Here is a 13,450-nt window from a genome sequence, read left to right on the forward strand (position 1 = left end):
AGAACAGGGGAAGACATGCAGGAAACGGTCGACCGCCCGGGAATCGAACCGGCGACCCCTGCGACGAGGACTGTAGCCTCTGCATGTGGGGCGCTCAGACCGCTAGGCCACCAGCGCCCCTGGTTTCTTATTTTAAGACCGGAGGTTGCCGCTTGGCTGTAACAGCTAGTTTCTGTAGCATGGTATGAAACATGGTAAAGGCTGCATCGTGACCTGTAGAGTCATGTCCTGGGACTCTACAGCTTTAGGATTAAACTCTCTTAAGTTGTGTTTTAGTGAAAACCAAAACTCTGGAAACTACACTGGTTGGTTTTGTCCACACAACACTTCTGCTCTGTAAAAATAAAGCAGAGGTAACGCCAGACTGCACGGGAGGTTAAACCATATACCGGACATAGCTGCCAAACATGACATGATACCAGACGTCCAAACACCAAACCAACCAATATTCCAGCCGATCCTTAACAGCAACACACCCAGTATCAACGCAATGGTGTAGAAAGCCTTCTGCTTCGATTGGTCGACCCTACCCCTGTCCCCACCGTGCTCCCCTGGACCTGGACTGATCAGTACGAAGAGGACAGAAAGACTGCAGAAGGTGATGAAGATAAGAGAGAGAATCAAGAGGCTGATACACACTATGACGGAAATGTTCTCTGACGACATCAAACCTGATCCTCCAGTGGAAAGCAGCCAAACACACCCGATGCAGATATTTCTGATTTTGATTCCTCTCTCGCCTTTCAGGTTTCGATATGTGATGGGATGAATGACGGCGAGGTAGCGCTCTGTACAGGTCAAGATGTGAAAAAACAACTCTCCATACCAGGTGAAGGCAATCATGAAATATCCCACCCTGAAAGTAAGCATATGGTTTGCACTAACACCAAGGAAGGTGAGGATGAAACCTGACACACCAGTCAGCTCCATGGTCACCATGTGGTACGTGAAGCTGTCCGAGTGACTCATCCTCGCTGTCGCAGACGTGGAACGCTGTTTCCGCCATTTTTGGAAACCCAGGTAGAGGATGAGAATGGAGAGAGGGAGGAGGAGGACGATGTTTGTGATGCTGAAACATGTGAAGATGATGGAGCTTGGTTTGGTGAAGAAGCAGATATCCAAACGGCTGTCGAATGACAAGGAAGAGTTTGACGACATATCTAGAACAAAAGAGAGAGAGAAGATAGTTTAATCCTGTTCCAATGCAGAAGCCTACATGTAGAAATATTTAACTACACATTAAAGAGACGCAGAGGTCAGGCTTTGTGAATGGTCTGTTGAGTAGTATCACGTTTCCTGCATTAACAACATTTCCAGAATTTAGAGCAGGCGTAGATTCCAAGTCCTCCGACATCTCTCCTCTTTTCTTTTTTGCAATATTTGCAGTATGACCAGCTGCTCAATGTTTACCAGTACAAACCCTAGCATAATATGCTTGGAGTTGCCATAATTCCATGCACAAACACACAGGGAACATAGCGGGACTGGGAACTAGTGATATGATGAGCAGGGAAATCACACTAGTGTGAGGGCAGAGTGTTGCAGAGTGACGTGATGCTTAAGACGGTGTACAGAGTTAACTGAGAAGTTTAAACTAGGCGTAAGTTAGAACCTGAACACAAGTAAAAAACTCCTAACAGGTTGAATCAAAACAGCACAAATGTGTCACAATTTGGACCTCAATCAGGACGTCTGAGAGGGAAACTGGGAACTGTCATACGAAGAACATAATTTAAGCTCAACCAAGAAGGACCCAAGTACAGATTTGAAATAAAAGGTTTTAATAAAAACATGTTAGGAACACAGCAGAGATGTACAATAGTGCTACACAGGACACAGGTGAAACTAATGAGGGTAATCCAAAAAGGAGGGAAACATACAAGGACAGGAAGTAGAACTAAACTTGAAACACTAGGATAAAGAACTCCAAAATAAAACAGGAAAGCAATCTTTCCCCAGACGTTGATATATGGTTGATTACTTTTACATTTCAATATTGAAGCCTTTTTGAAACTTTTTTAAATCATATTTTAAACCATATAACAACCAAAGCAAACACAAAACATCAGACTTGTTTAACAACTTGTGTAATTCTAATTTGTTGCAGATTCTAGGTCCTAAAAAATGCACGTACACTTACCTTCTGAGAAGATCTCAGATTCTGATACTCCTGATCTTCTGTCCTTGGTGTCCCTGAGCTGTGAACTGGTATGCGTTCCCTATACTATCCTCATGCATGTGTATGTGTTGAATTACTCGTAACTACTTTGCATGCTGTCTGCAGAATTCAACTCGTTCACTTTGTGACCATCACTCCTGATTTGCAGCAGCAGTTTGTCATCCGTCCCTCTTACACCTTCTTGCGTAACTACACTTCAACACCAGTTTTTCAACAGTTACTGTTTCTTATGTTATATAACATTATCAGTGTTCTATTGTTGTTTGTAGTCGTAACTTTATTTAAACAGCACTTTAACAAAAAACGTTGGCATACAAGCAGAAACATGTAAGAATAAAAACATGCATAAAAACACAAACAATGATATAATCCAAACAACATTAGCTGCTAGCTTTTGCTCCATTATTTATACATTTTGCTTCATTATGTGTTATATATATGGTACAGTTGAATTTGCCTGGGGCTTTAAGATCTGTAAAAATACAGTACTCATATGTTTTGTTTAAATTGGTGATATTTGAATAAGCAGCGTATACAGGTGTTCTTAAATGATTTGAATAAGCACCCGATTCATCACAAAATCACAACTCTGACAGGCGGACAGAAATATGAGTTGCTAATAGCCAGCCAGCCAAACAATCAAATCTCTGACTCACACGTTCAATCAAAGGAAAGAAATTTGAACAGGGTGCAGAATCAGATCGCCAGGAGGAATTGCTTGGGATTTCCAGTGGCGGTTCTAGACCAATTTTACTGGGGGGGCCAGGCTGGGGCCAATGGTGTCGTCAGAGGGACACATTCAACCCTGACGAAAGAGACTGAGAAGGGTGAGGACCGGCTGAGAACAAACTGGCAAAACATCAGTGCATCCCTTTATACTAGACATATATACTACTGTGTTCTAGAGACTGACAGCAGCTGTTTGGCTGTTTACACTCAACATGAGTCCCTTAGCGCTCTAAGGGACTGGAACCAAGTGCCACACACGTGTTCCGCCTGTAACATTGTCGCGATACAGAAGCTTTTTTTATTGTTTAATATTTGTTTGGAGGGGGGGCCACAGTGGGGTCCAGGTTCAGTTTTACAGGGGCACCAGCCCCGGTTGGCCCCTCCCCAGAACCGCCACTGGGAATTTCCCCTCCTCTGTTTCTTCTCTGTTCAATCAGTTGCTATCCTTGCTGGGGAAACGTCTTACAACATGATAACACTCCTTCTCTGTATAAATAAAGCAGAGGTAACGCCAGACTGCACGGGAGGTTAAACCATATACCAGACATAGATGTCAAACATGAGACATCTCCAAAAGAGCTAAAACTAAACCAACAAAGATCCCAACCGATCCTTAACAGCAACGCACCAAGTATCATGGCAATGGTGTAGAGAGCCCTCCTCTTTGATGGGTCGACCCTTACCCTGTCCCCACCGTGCTCCCCTGGTCCTGAGCGGATCAGTACGAAGAGGACAGAAAGACTACAGAAGGTGATGAAGATCATAGAGGAGATTGAGAAGCATAAACCCACGACTAAAGCGACATGAATCCATATCATCGCAACTGTTGCTCCAATGGAAAGCAGCCAAACACACCCGATGCAGATATTTCTGATTTTGATTCCTCTCTCGCTTTTCAGGCTTCGATATGTGATTGGATGAATGACGCCGAGGTAGCGCTCTGTACAGGTCAAGACGTGAAAAAACAACTCTCCATACCAGGTGATGGTAGTTAAAAAACCTCCTACTCTGAATACCAAAAAATTGGTTTTATTAATACCAAGGCAGTTGAGGATGAAACCTGACACACCAATCAGCTCCATGGTCACCATGTGGTATGTGAAGCTGTCCGAGTGACTCATCCTCGCTGTCGCAGACGTGGAACGCTGTTTCCGCCATTTTTGGAAACCCAGGTAGAGGATGAGAATGGAGAGAGGGAGGAGGAGGACGATGTTTGTGACGCTGAAACATGTGAAGATGATGGAGCTTGGTTTGGTGAAGAAGCAGATATCCAAACTGCTGTCGAATGACAAGGAAGAGTTTGATGACATATCTAGAACAAAAGAAAGAGAGAAGATAGTTTAATCCTGTTCCAATACAGAAGCCTACACATGTAGACTGACATGCGCCTCTTTAAATATTTAACTACATATTAAAGAGACACAGAGGTCAGGCTTTGTGAATGGTCTGTTGAGTAGTATCGCGTTTCCTGCATTAAGAACATTTCCAGAATTCAGAGCGGGCGTAGATTCCAAGTCCTCCAACATCTCCTCTCTTTTCTTTTTTGCAATATTTGCAGTATGCAGCTGCTCAACATTTACCATTACAAACCCTAGCATAATATGCTTGGAGTTGCCATAATTCCATGCACAAACACACAGGGAACATAGCGGGACTGGGAACTAGTGATATGATGAGCAGGGAAATCACACTAGTGTGAGGGCAGAGTGTTGCAGAGTGACGTGATGCTTAAGACGGTGTACAGAGTTAACTGAGAAGTTTAAACTAGGCTTAAGTTAGAACCTGAACACAAGTAAAAAACTCCTAACAGGTTGAATTAAAACAGTACAAATGTGTCACAATTTGGACCTCAATCAGGACGTCTGAGAGGGAAACTGGGAAACTTCCATACGAAGAACATAATTTAAACTCAACCAAGAAGGACCCAAGTTCAGATTTAAAATAAAAGGTTTTAATAAAAACATGTTAGGAACACAGCAGAGATGTACAATAGTGCTACACAGGACACAGGTGAAACTAATGAGGGTAATCCAAAAAGGAGGGAAACATACAAGGACAGGAAGTAGAACTAAACTTGAAACACTAGGATAAAGAACTCCAAAATAAAACAGGAAAGCAATCTTTCCCCAGACGTTGATATATGGTTGATTACTTTTACATTTCAATATTGAAGCCTTTTTGAAACTTTTTTAAATCATATTTTAAACCATATAACAACCAAAGCAAACACAAAACATCAGACTTGTTTAACAACTTGTGTAATTCTAATTTGTTGCAGATTCTAGGTCCTAAAAAATGCACGTACACTTACCTTCTGAGAAGATCTCAGATTCTGATACTCCTGATCTTCTGTCCTTGGTGTCCCTGAGCTGTGAACTGGTATGCGTTCCCTATACTATCCTCATGCATGTGTATGTGTTGAATTACTCGTATCTACTTTGCATGCTGTCTGCAGAATTCAACTCGTTCACTTTGTGACCATCACTCCTGATTTGCAGCAGCAGTTTGTCATCCGTCCCTCTTACACCTTCTTGCGTAACTACACTTCAACACCAGTTTTTCAACAGTTACTGTTTCTTATGTTATATAACATTATCAGTGTTCTATTGTTGTTTGTAGTCGTAACTTTATTTAAACAGCACTTTAACAAAAAACGTTGGCATACAAGCAGAAACATGTAAGAATAAAAACATGCATAAAAACACAAACAATGATATAATCCAAACAACATTAGCTGCTAGCTTTTGCTCCATTAATTATACATTTTGCTTCATTATGTGTTATATATATGGTACAGTTGAATTTGCCTGGGGCTTTAAGATCTGTAAAAATACAGTACTCATGTTTTGTTTAAATTGGTGATATTTGAATAAGCAGCGTATACAGGTGTTCTTAAATGATTTGAATAAGCATCCGATTCATCACAAAATCACAACTCTGACAGGCGGACAGAAATATGAGTTGCTAATAGCCAGCCAGCCAAACAATCAAATCTCTGACTCACACGTTCAATCAAAGGAAAGAAATTTGAACAGGGTGCAGAATCAGATCGCCAGGAGGAATTGCTTGGGATTTCCAGTGGCGGTTCTAGACCAATTTTACTGGGGGGGCCAGGCTGGGGCCAATGGTGTCGTCAGAGGGACACATTCAACCCTGACGAAAGAGACTCAGAAGGGTGAGGACCGGCTGAGAACAAACTGGCAAAACATCAGTGCATCCCTTTATACTAGACATATATACTACTGTGTTCTAGAGACTGACAGCAGCTGTTTGGCTGTTTACACTCAACATGAGTCCCTTAGCGCTCTAAGGGACTGGAACCAAGTGCCACACGCATGTGTTCCGCCTGTAACATCGTCGCGATACCGAAGCTTTTTTTATTGTTTAATATTTGTTTGGAGGGGGGGCCACAGTGGGGTCCAGGTTCAGTTTTACAGGGGCACCAGCCCCGGTTGGCCCCTCCCCAGAACCGCCACTGGGAATTTTCCCTCCTCTGTTTCTTCTCTGTTCAATCAGTTGCTATCCTTGCTGGGGAAACGTCTTACAAGATGATAACACTCCTTCTCTGTATAAATAAAGCAGAGGTAACGCCAGACTGCACGGGAGGTTAAACCATATACCAGACATAGATGTCAAACATGAGACATCTCCAAAATAACTAAAACTAAACCAACAAAGATCCCAACCGATCCTTAACAGCAAAGCACCCAGTATCATGGCAATGGTGTAGAGAGCCCTCCGCTTTGATGGGTCGACCCTTACCCTGTCCCCACCGTGCTCCCCTGGTCCTGGGCGGATGAGTACAAAAAGGACAGAAAGACTACAGAAGGTGATGAAGATCATAGAGGAGATTGAGAAGCATAAACCCATGTCTAAAGCGACATGACTCCATATCATCGCAACTGTTGCTCCAATGGAAAGCAGCCAAACACACCCGATGCAGATATTTCTGATTTTGATTCCTCTCTCGCTTTTCAGGTTTCGATATGTGATTGGATGAATGACGCCGAGGTAGCGCTCTGTACAGGTCAAGACGTGAAAAAACAACTCTCCATACCAGGTGAAGGCAATCATGAAATATCCCACCCTGAAAGTAAGCATATGGTTTGCACTAACACCAAGGAAGGTGAGGATGAAACCTGACACACCAGTCAGCTCCATGGTCACCATGTGGTACGTGAAGCTGTCCGAGTGACTCATCCTCGCTGTCGCAGACGTGGAACGCTGTTTCCGCCATTTTTGGAAACCCAGGTAGAGGATGAGAATGGAGAGAGGGAGGAGGAGGACGATGTTTGTGATGCTGAAACATGTGAAGATGATGGAGCTTGGTTTGGTGAAGAAGCAGATATCCAAACGGCTGTCGAATGACAAGGAAGAGTTTGAGGACATATCTAGAACAAAAGAGAGAGAGAAGATAGTTTAATCCTGTTCCAATGCAGAAGCCTACACGTAGAAATATTTAACTACACATTAAAGAGACGCAGAGGTCAGGCTTTGTGAATGGTCTGTTGAGTAGTATCACGTTTCCTGCATTAACAACATTTCCAGAATTTAGAGCAGGCGTAGATTCCAAGTCCTCCGACATCTCTCCTCTTTTCTTTTTTGCAATATTTGCAGTATGACCAGCTGCTCAATGTTTACCAGTACAAACCCTAGCATAATATGCTTGGAGTTGCCATAATTCCATGCACAAACACACAGGGAACATAGCGGGACTGGGAACTAGTGATATGATGAGCAGGGAAATCACACTAGTGTGAGGGCAGAGTGTTGCAGAGTGACGTGATGCTTAAGACGGTGTACAGAGTTAACTGAGAAGTTTAAACTAGGCGTAAGTTAGAACCTGAACACAAGTAAAAAACTCCTAACAGGTTGAATCAAAACAGCACAAATGTGTCACAATTTGGACCTCAATCAGGACGTCTGAGAGGGAAACTGGGAACTGTCATACGAAGAACATAATTTAAGCTCAACCAAGAAGGACCCAAGTACAGATTTGAAATAAAAGGTTTTAATAAAAACATGTTAGGAACACAGCAGAGATGTACAATAGTGCTACACAGGACACAGGTGAAACTAATGAGGGTAATCCAAAAAGGAGGGAAACATACAAGGACAGGAAGTAGAACTAAACTTGAAACACTAGGATAAAGAACTCCAAAATAAAACAGGAAAGCAATCTTTCCCCAGACGTTGATATATGGTTGATTACTTTTACATTTCAATATTGAAGCCTTTTTGAAACTTTTTTAAATCATATTTTAAACCATATAACAACCAAAGCAAACACAAAACATCAGACTTGTTTAACAACTTGTGTAATTCTAATTTGTTGCAGATTCTAGGTCCTAAAAAATGCACGTACACTTACCTTCTGAGAAGATCTCAGATTCTGATACTCCTGATCTTCTGTCCTTGGTGTCCCTGAGCTGTGAACTGGTATGCGTTCCCTATACTATCCTCATGCATGTGTATGTGTTGAATTACTCGTAACTACTTTGCATGCTGTCTGCAGAATTCAACTCGTTCACTTTGTGACCATCACTCCTGATTTGCAGCAGCAGTTTGTCATCCGTCCCTCTTACACCTTCTTGCGTAACTACACTTCAACACCAGTTTTTCAACAGTTACTGTTTCTTATGTTATATAACATTATCAGTGTTCTATTGTTGTTTGTAGTCGTAACTTTATTTAAACAGCACTTTAACAAAAAACGTTGGCATACAAGGAGAAACATGTAAGAATAAAAACATGCATAAAAACACAAACAATGATATAATCCAAACAACATTAGCTGCTAGCTTTTGCTCCATTATTTATACATTTTGCTTCATTATGTGTTATATATATGGTACAGTTGAATTTGCCTGGGGCTTTAAGATCTGTAAAAATACAGTACTCATATGTTTTGTTTAAATTGGTGATATTTGAATAAGCAGCGTATACAGGTGTTCTTAAATGATTTGAATAAGCACCCGATTCATCACAAAATCACAACTCTGACAGGCGGACAGAAATATGAGTTGCTAATAGCCAGCCAGCCAAACAATCAAATCTCTGACTCACACGTTCAATCAAAGGAAAGAAATTTGAACAGGGTGCAGAATCAGATCGCCAGGAGGAATTGCTTGGGATTTCCAGTGGCGGTTCTAGACCAATTTTACTGGGGGGGCCAGGCTGGGGCCAATGGTGTCGTCAGAGGGACACATTCAACCCTGACGAAAGAGACTGAGAAGGGTGAGGACCGGCTGAGAACAAACTGGCAAAACATCAGTGCATCCCTTTATACTAGACATATATACTACTGTGTTCTAGAGACTGACAGCAGCTGTTTGGCTGTTTACACTCAACATGAGTCCCTTAGCGCTCTAAGGGACTGGAACCAAGTGCCACACGCATGTGTTCCGCCTGTAACATCGTCGCGATACCGAAGCTTTTTTTATTGTTTAATATTTGTTTGGAGGGGGGGCCACAGTGGGGTCCAGGTTCAGTTTTACAGGGGCACCAGCCCCGGTTGGCCCCTCCCCAGAACCGCCACTGGGAATTTTCCCTCCTCTGTTTCTTCTCTGTTCAATCAGTTGCTATCCTTGCTGGGGAAACGTCTTACAACATGATAACACTCCTTCTCTGTATAAATAAAGCAGAGGTAACGCCAGACTGCACGGGAGGTTAAACCATATACCAGACATAGATGTCAAACATGAGACATCTCCAAAAGAACTAAAACTAAACCAACAAAGATCCCAACCGATCCTTAACAGCAAAGCACCCAGTATCATGGCAATGGTGTAGAGAGCCCTCCGCTTTGATGGGTCGACCCTTACCCTGTCCCCACCGTGCTCCCCTGGTCCTGGGCGGATGAGTACAAAAAGGACAGAAAGACTACAGAAGGTGATGAAGATCATAGAGGAGATTGAGAAGCATAAACCCACGACTAAAGCGACATGAATCCATATCATCGCAACTGTTGCTCCAATGGAAAGCAGCCAAACACACCCGATGCAGATATTTCTGATTTTGATTCCTCTCTCGCTTTTCAGGCTTCGATATGTGATTGGATGAATGACGCCGAGGTAGCGCTCTGTACAGGTCAAGACGTGAAAAAACAACTCTCCATACCAGGTGAAGGCAATCATGAAATATCCCACCCTGAAAGTAAGCATATGGTTTGCACTAACACCAAGGAAGGTGAGGATGAAACCTGACACACCAGTCAGCTCCATGGTCACCATGTGGTACGTGAAGCTGTCCGAGTGACTCATCCTCGCTGTCGCAGACGTGGAACGCTGTTTCCGCCATTTTTGGAAACCCAGGTAGAGGATGAGAATGGAGAGAGGGAGGAGGAGGACGATGTTTGTGATGCTGAAACATGTGAAGATGATGGAGCTTGGTTTGGTGAAGAAGCAGATATCCAAACGGCTGTCGAATGACAAGGAAGAGTTTGACGACATATCTAGAACAAAAGAGAGAGAGAAGATAGTTTAATCCTGTTCCAATGCAGAAGCCTACACGTAGAAATATTTAACTACACATTAAAGAGACGCAGAGGTCAGGCTTTGTGAATGGTCTGTTGAGTAGTATCACGTTTCCTGCATTAACAACATTTCCAGAATTTAGAGCAGGCGTAGATTCCAAGTCCTCCGACATCTCTCCTCTTTTCTTTTTTTGCAATATTTGCAGTATGACCAGCTGCTCAATGTTTACCAGTACAAACCCTAGCATAATATGCTTGGAGTTGCCATAATTCCATGCACAAACACACAGGGAACATAGCGGGACTGGGAACTAGTGATATGATGAGCAGGGAAATCACACTAGTGTGAGGGCAGAGTGTTGCAGAGTGACGTGATGCTTAAGACGGTGTACAGAGTTAACTGAGAAGTTTAAACTAGGCGTAAGTTAGAACCTGAACACAAGTAAAAAACTCCTAACAGGTTGAATCAAAACAGCACAAATGTGTCACAATTTGGACCTCAATCAGGACGTCTGAGAGGGAAACTGGGAACTGTCATACGAAGAACATAATTTAAGCTCAACCAAGAAGGACCCAAGTACAGATTTGAAATAAAAGGTTTTAATAAAAACATGTTAGGAACACAGCAGAGATGTACAATAGTGCTACACAGGACACAGGTGAAACTAATGAGGGTAATCCAAAAAGGAGGGAAACATACAAGGACAGGAAGTAGAACTAAACTTGAAACACTAGGATAAAGAACTCCAAAATAAAACAGGAAAGCAATCTTTCCCCAGACGTTGATATATGGTTGATTACTTTTACATTTCAATATTGAAGCCTTTTTGAAACTTTTTAAAATCATATTTTAAACCATATAACAACCAAAGCAAACACAAAACATCAGACTTGTTTAACAACTTGTGTAATTCTAATTTGTTGCAGATTCTAGGTCCTAAAAAATGCACGTACACTTACCTTCTGAGAAGATCTCAGATTCTGATACTCCTGATCTTCTGTCCTTGGTGTCCCTGAGCTGTGAACTGGTATGCGTTCCCTATACTATCCTCATGCATGTGTATGTGTTGAATTACTCGTAACTACTTTGCATGCTGTCTGCAGAATTCAACTCGTTCACTTTGTGACCATCACTCCTGATTTGCAGCAGCAGTTTGTCATCCGTCCCTCTTACACCTTCTTGCGTAACTACACTTCAACACCAGTTTTTCAACAGTTACTGTTTCTTATGTTATATAACATTATCAGTGTTCTATTGTTGTTTGTAGTCGTAACTTTATTTAAACAGCACTTTAACAAAAAACGTTGGCATACAAGCAGAAACATGTAAGAATAAAAACATGCATAAAAACACAAACAATGATATAATCCAAACAACATTAGCTGCTAGCTTTTGCTCCATTATTTATACATTTTGCTTCATTATGTGTTATATATATGGTACAGTTGAATTTGCCTGGGGCTTTAAGATCTGTAAAAATACAGTACTCATATGTTTTGTTTAAATTGGTGATATTTGAATAAGCAGCGTATACAGGTGTTCTTAAATGATTTGAATAAGCACCCGATTCATCACAAAATCACAACTCTGACAGGCGGACAGAAATATGAGTTGCTAATAGCCAGCCAGCCAAACAATCAAATCTCTGACTCACACGTTCAATCAAAGGAAAGAAATTTGAACAGGGTGCAGAATCAGATCGCCAGGAGGAATTGCTTGGGATTTCCAGTGGCGGTTCTAGACCAATTTTACTGGGGGGGCCAGGCTGGGGCCAATGGTGTCGTCAGAGGGACACATTCAACCCTGACGAAAGAGACTGAGAAGGGTGAGGACCGGCTGAGAACAAACTGGCAAAACATCAGTGCATCCCTTTATACTAGACATATATACTACTGTGTTCTAGAGACTGACAGCAGCTGTTTGGCTGTTTACACTCAACATGAGTCCCTTAGCGCTCTAAGGGACTGGAACCAAGTGCCACACACGTGTTCCGCCTGTAACATTGTCGCGATACAGAAGCTTTTTTTATTGTTTAATATTTGTTTGGAGGGGGGGCCACAGTGGGGTCCAGGTTCAGTTTTACAGGGGCACCAGCCCCGGTTGGCCCCTCCCCAGAACCGCCACTGGGAATTTCCCCTCCTCTGTTTCTTCTCTGTTCAATCAGTTGCTATCCTTGCTGGGGAAACGTCTTACAACATGATAACACTCCTTCTCTGTATAAATAAAGCAGAGGTAACGCCAGACTGCACGGGAGGTTAAACCATATACCAGACATAGATGTCAAACATGAGACATCTCCAAAAGAGCTAAAACTAAACCAACAAAGATCCCAACCGATCCTTAACAGCAACGCACCAAGTATCATGGCAATGGTGTAGAGAGCCCTCCTCTTTGATGGGTCGACCCTTACCCTGTCCCCACCGTGCTCCCCTGGTCCTGGGCGGATCAGTACGAAGAGGACAGAAAGACTACAGAAGGTGATGAAGATCATAGAGGAGATTGAGAAGCATAAACCCACGACTAAAGCGACATGAATCCATATCATCGCAACTGTTGCTCCAATGGAAAGCAGCCAAACACACCCGATGCAGATATTTCTGATTTTGATTCCTCTCTCGCTTTTCAGGCTTCGATATGTGATTGGATGAATGACGCCGAGGTAGCGCTCTGTACAGGTCAAGACGTGAAAAAACAACTCTCCATACCAGGTGATGGTAGTTAAAAAACCTCCTACTCTGAATACCAAAAAATTGGTTTTATTAATACCAAGGCAGTTGAGGATGAAACCTGACACACCAATCAGCTCCATGGTCACCATGTGGTATGTGAAGCTGTCCGAGTGACTCATCCTCGCTGTCGCAGACGTGGAACGCTGTTTCCGCCATTTTTGGAAACCCAGGTAGAGGATGAGAATGGAGAGAGGGAGGAGGAGGACGATGTTTGTGACGCTGAAACATGTGAAGATGATGGAGCTTGGTTTGGTGAAGAAGCAGATATCCAAACTGCTGTCGAATGACAAGGAAGAGTTTGATGACATATCTAGAACAAAAGAAAGAGAGAAGATAGT

At 42.6% G+C, this 13,450-nt stretch overlaps 1 protein-coding gene across 31 annotated transcripts in view; it reads left to right on the top strand.

Moving 5' to 3' along the window:
- Positions 1-13,450, top strand: part of LOC117807007 — a 94,801-nt gene that overhangs the window by 45,357 nt on the left and 35,994 nt on the right. For 12 of the 31 annotated variants that reach the window (XR_004629871.1, XR_004629862.1, XR_004629853.1 and 9 more), the window contains exons 3-9: positions 3,808-3,889; positions 5,187-5,287; positions 6,887-6,968; positions 8,247-8,347; positions 9,949-10,030; positions 11,310-11,410; positions 13,010-13,091. The exons of 6 other annotated variants lie outside the window; for them this stretch is intronic. The gene's annotated coding sequence lies outside the window, so the exon portion shown is untranslated. Of the gene's footprint in view, positions 1-2,107; positions 2,209-3,807; positions 3,890-5,186; positions 5,288-5,363; positions 5,677-6,886; positions 7,415-8,246; positions 8,348-8,423; positions 9,120-9,948; positions 10,031-11,309; positions 11,411-11,486; positions 12,183-12,527; positions 12,861-13,009; positions 13,092-13,450 lie in introns of those variants that run through there. 13 more of the 31 variants (XR_004629873.1, XR_004629865.1, XR_004629863.1 and 10 more) reach the window with 11 other exon arrangements.

This window comes from Notolabrus celidotus, chromosome 23, assembly GCF_009762535.1.
Source record: "Notolabrus celidotus isolate fNotCel1 chromosome 23, fNotCel1.pri, whole genome shotgun sequence".
Taxonomy (NCBI): domain Eukaryota; kingdom Metazoa; phylum Chordata; class Actinopteri; order Labriformes; family Labridae; genus Notolabrus; species Notolabrus celidotus.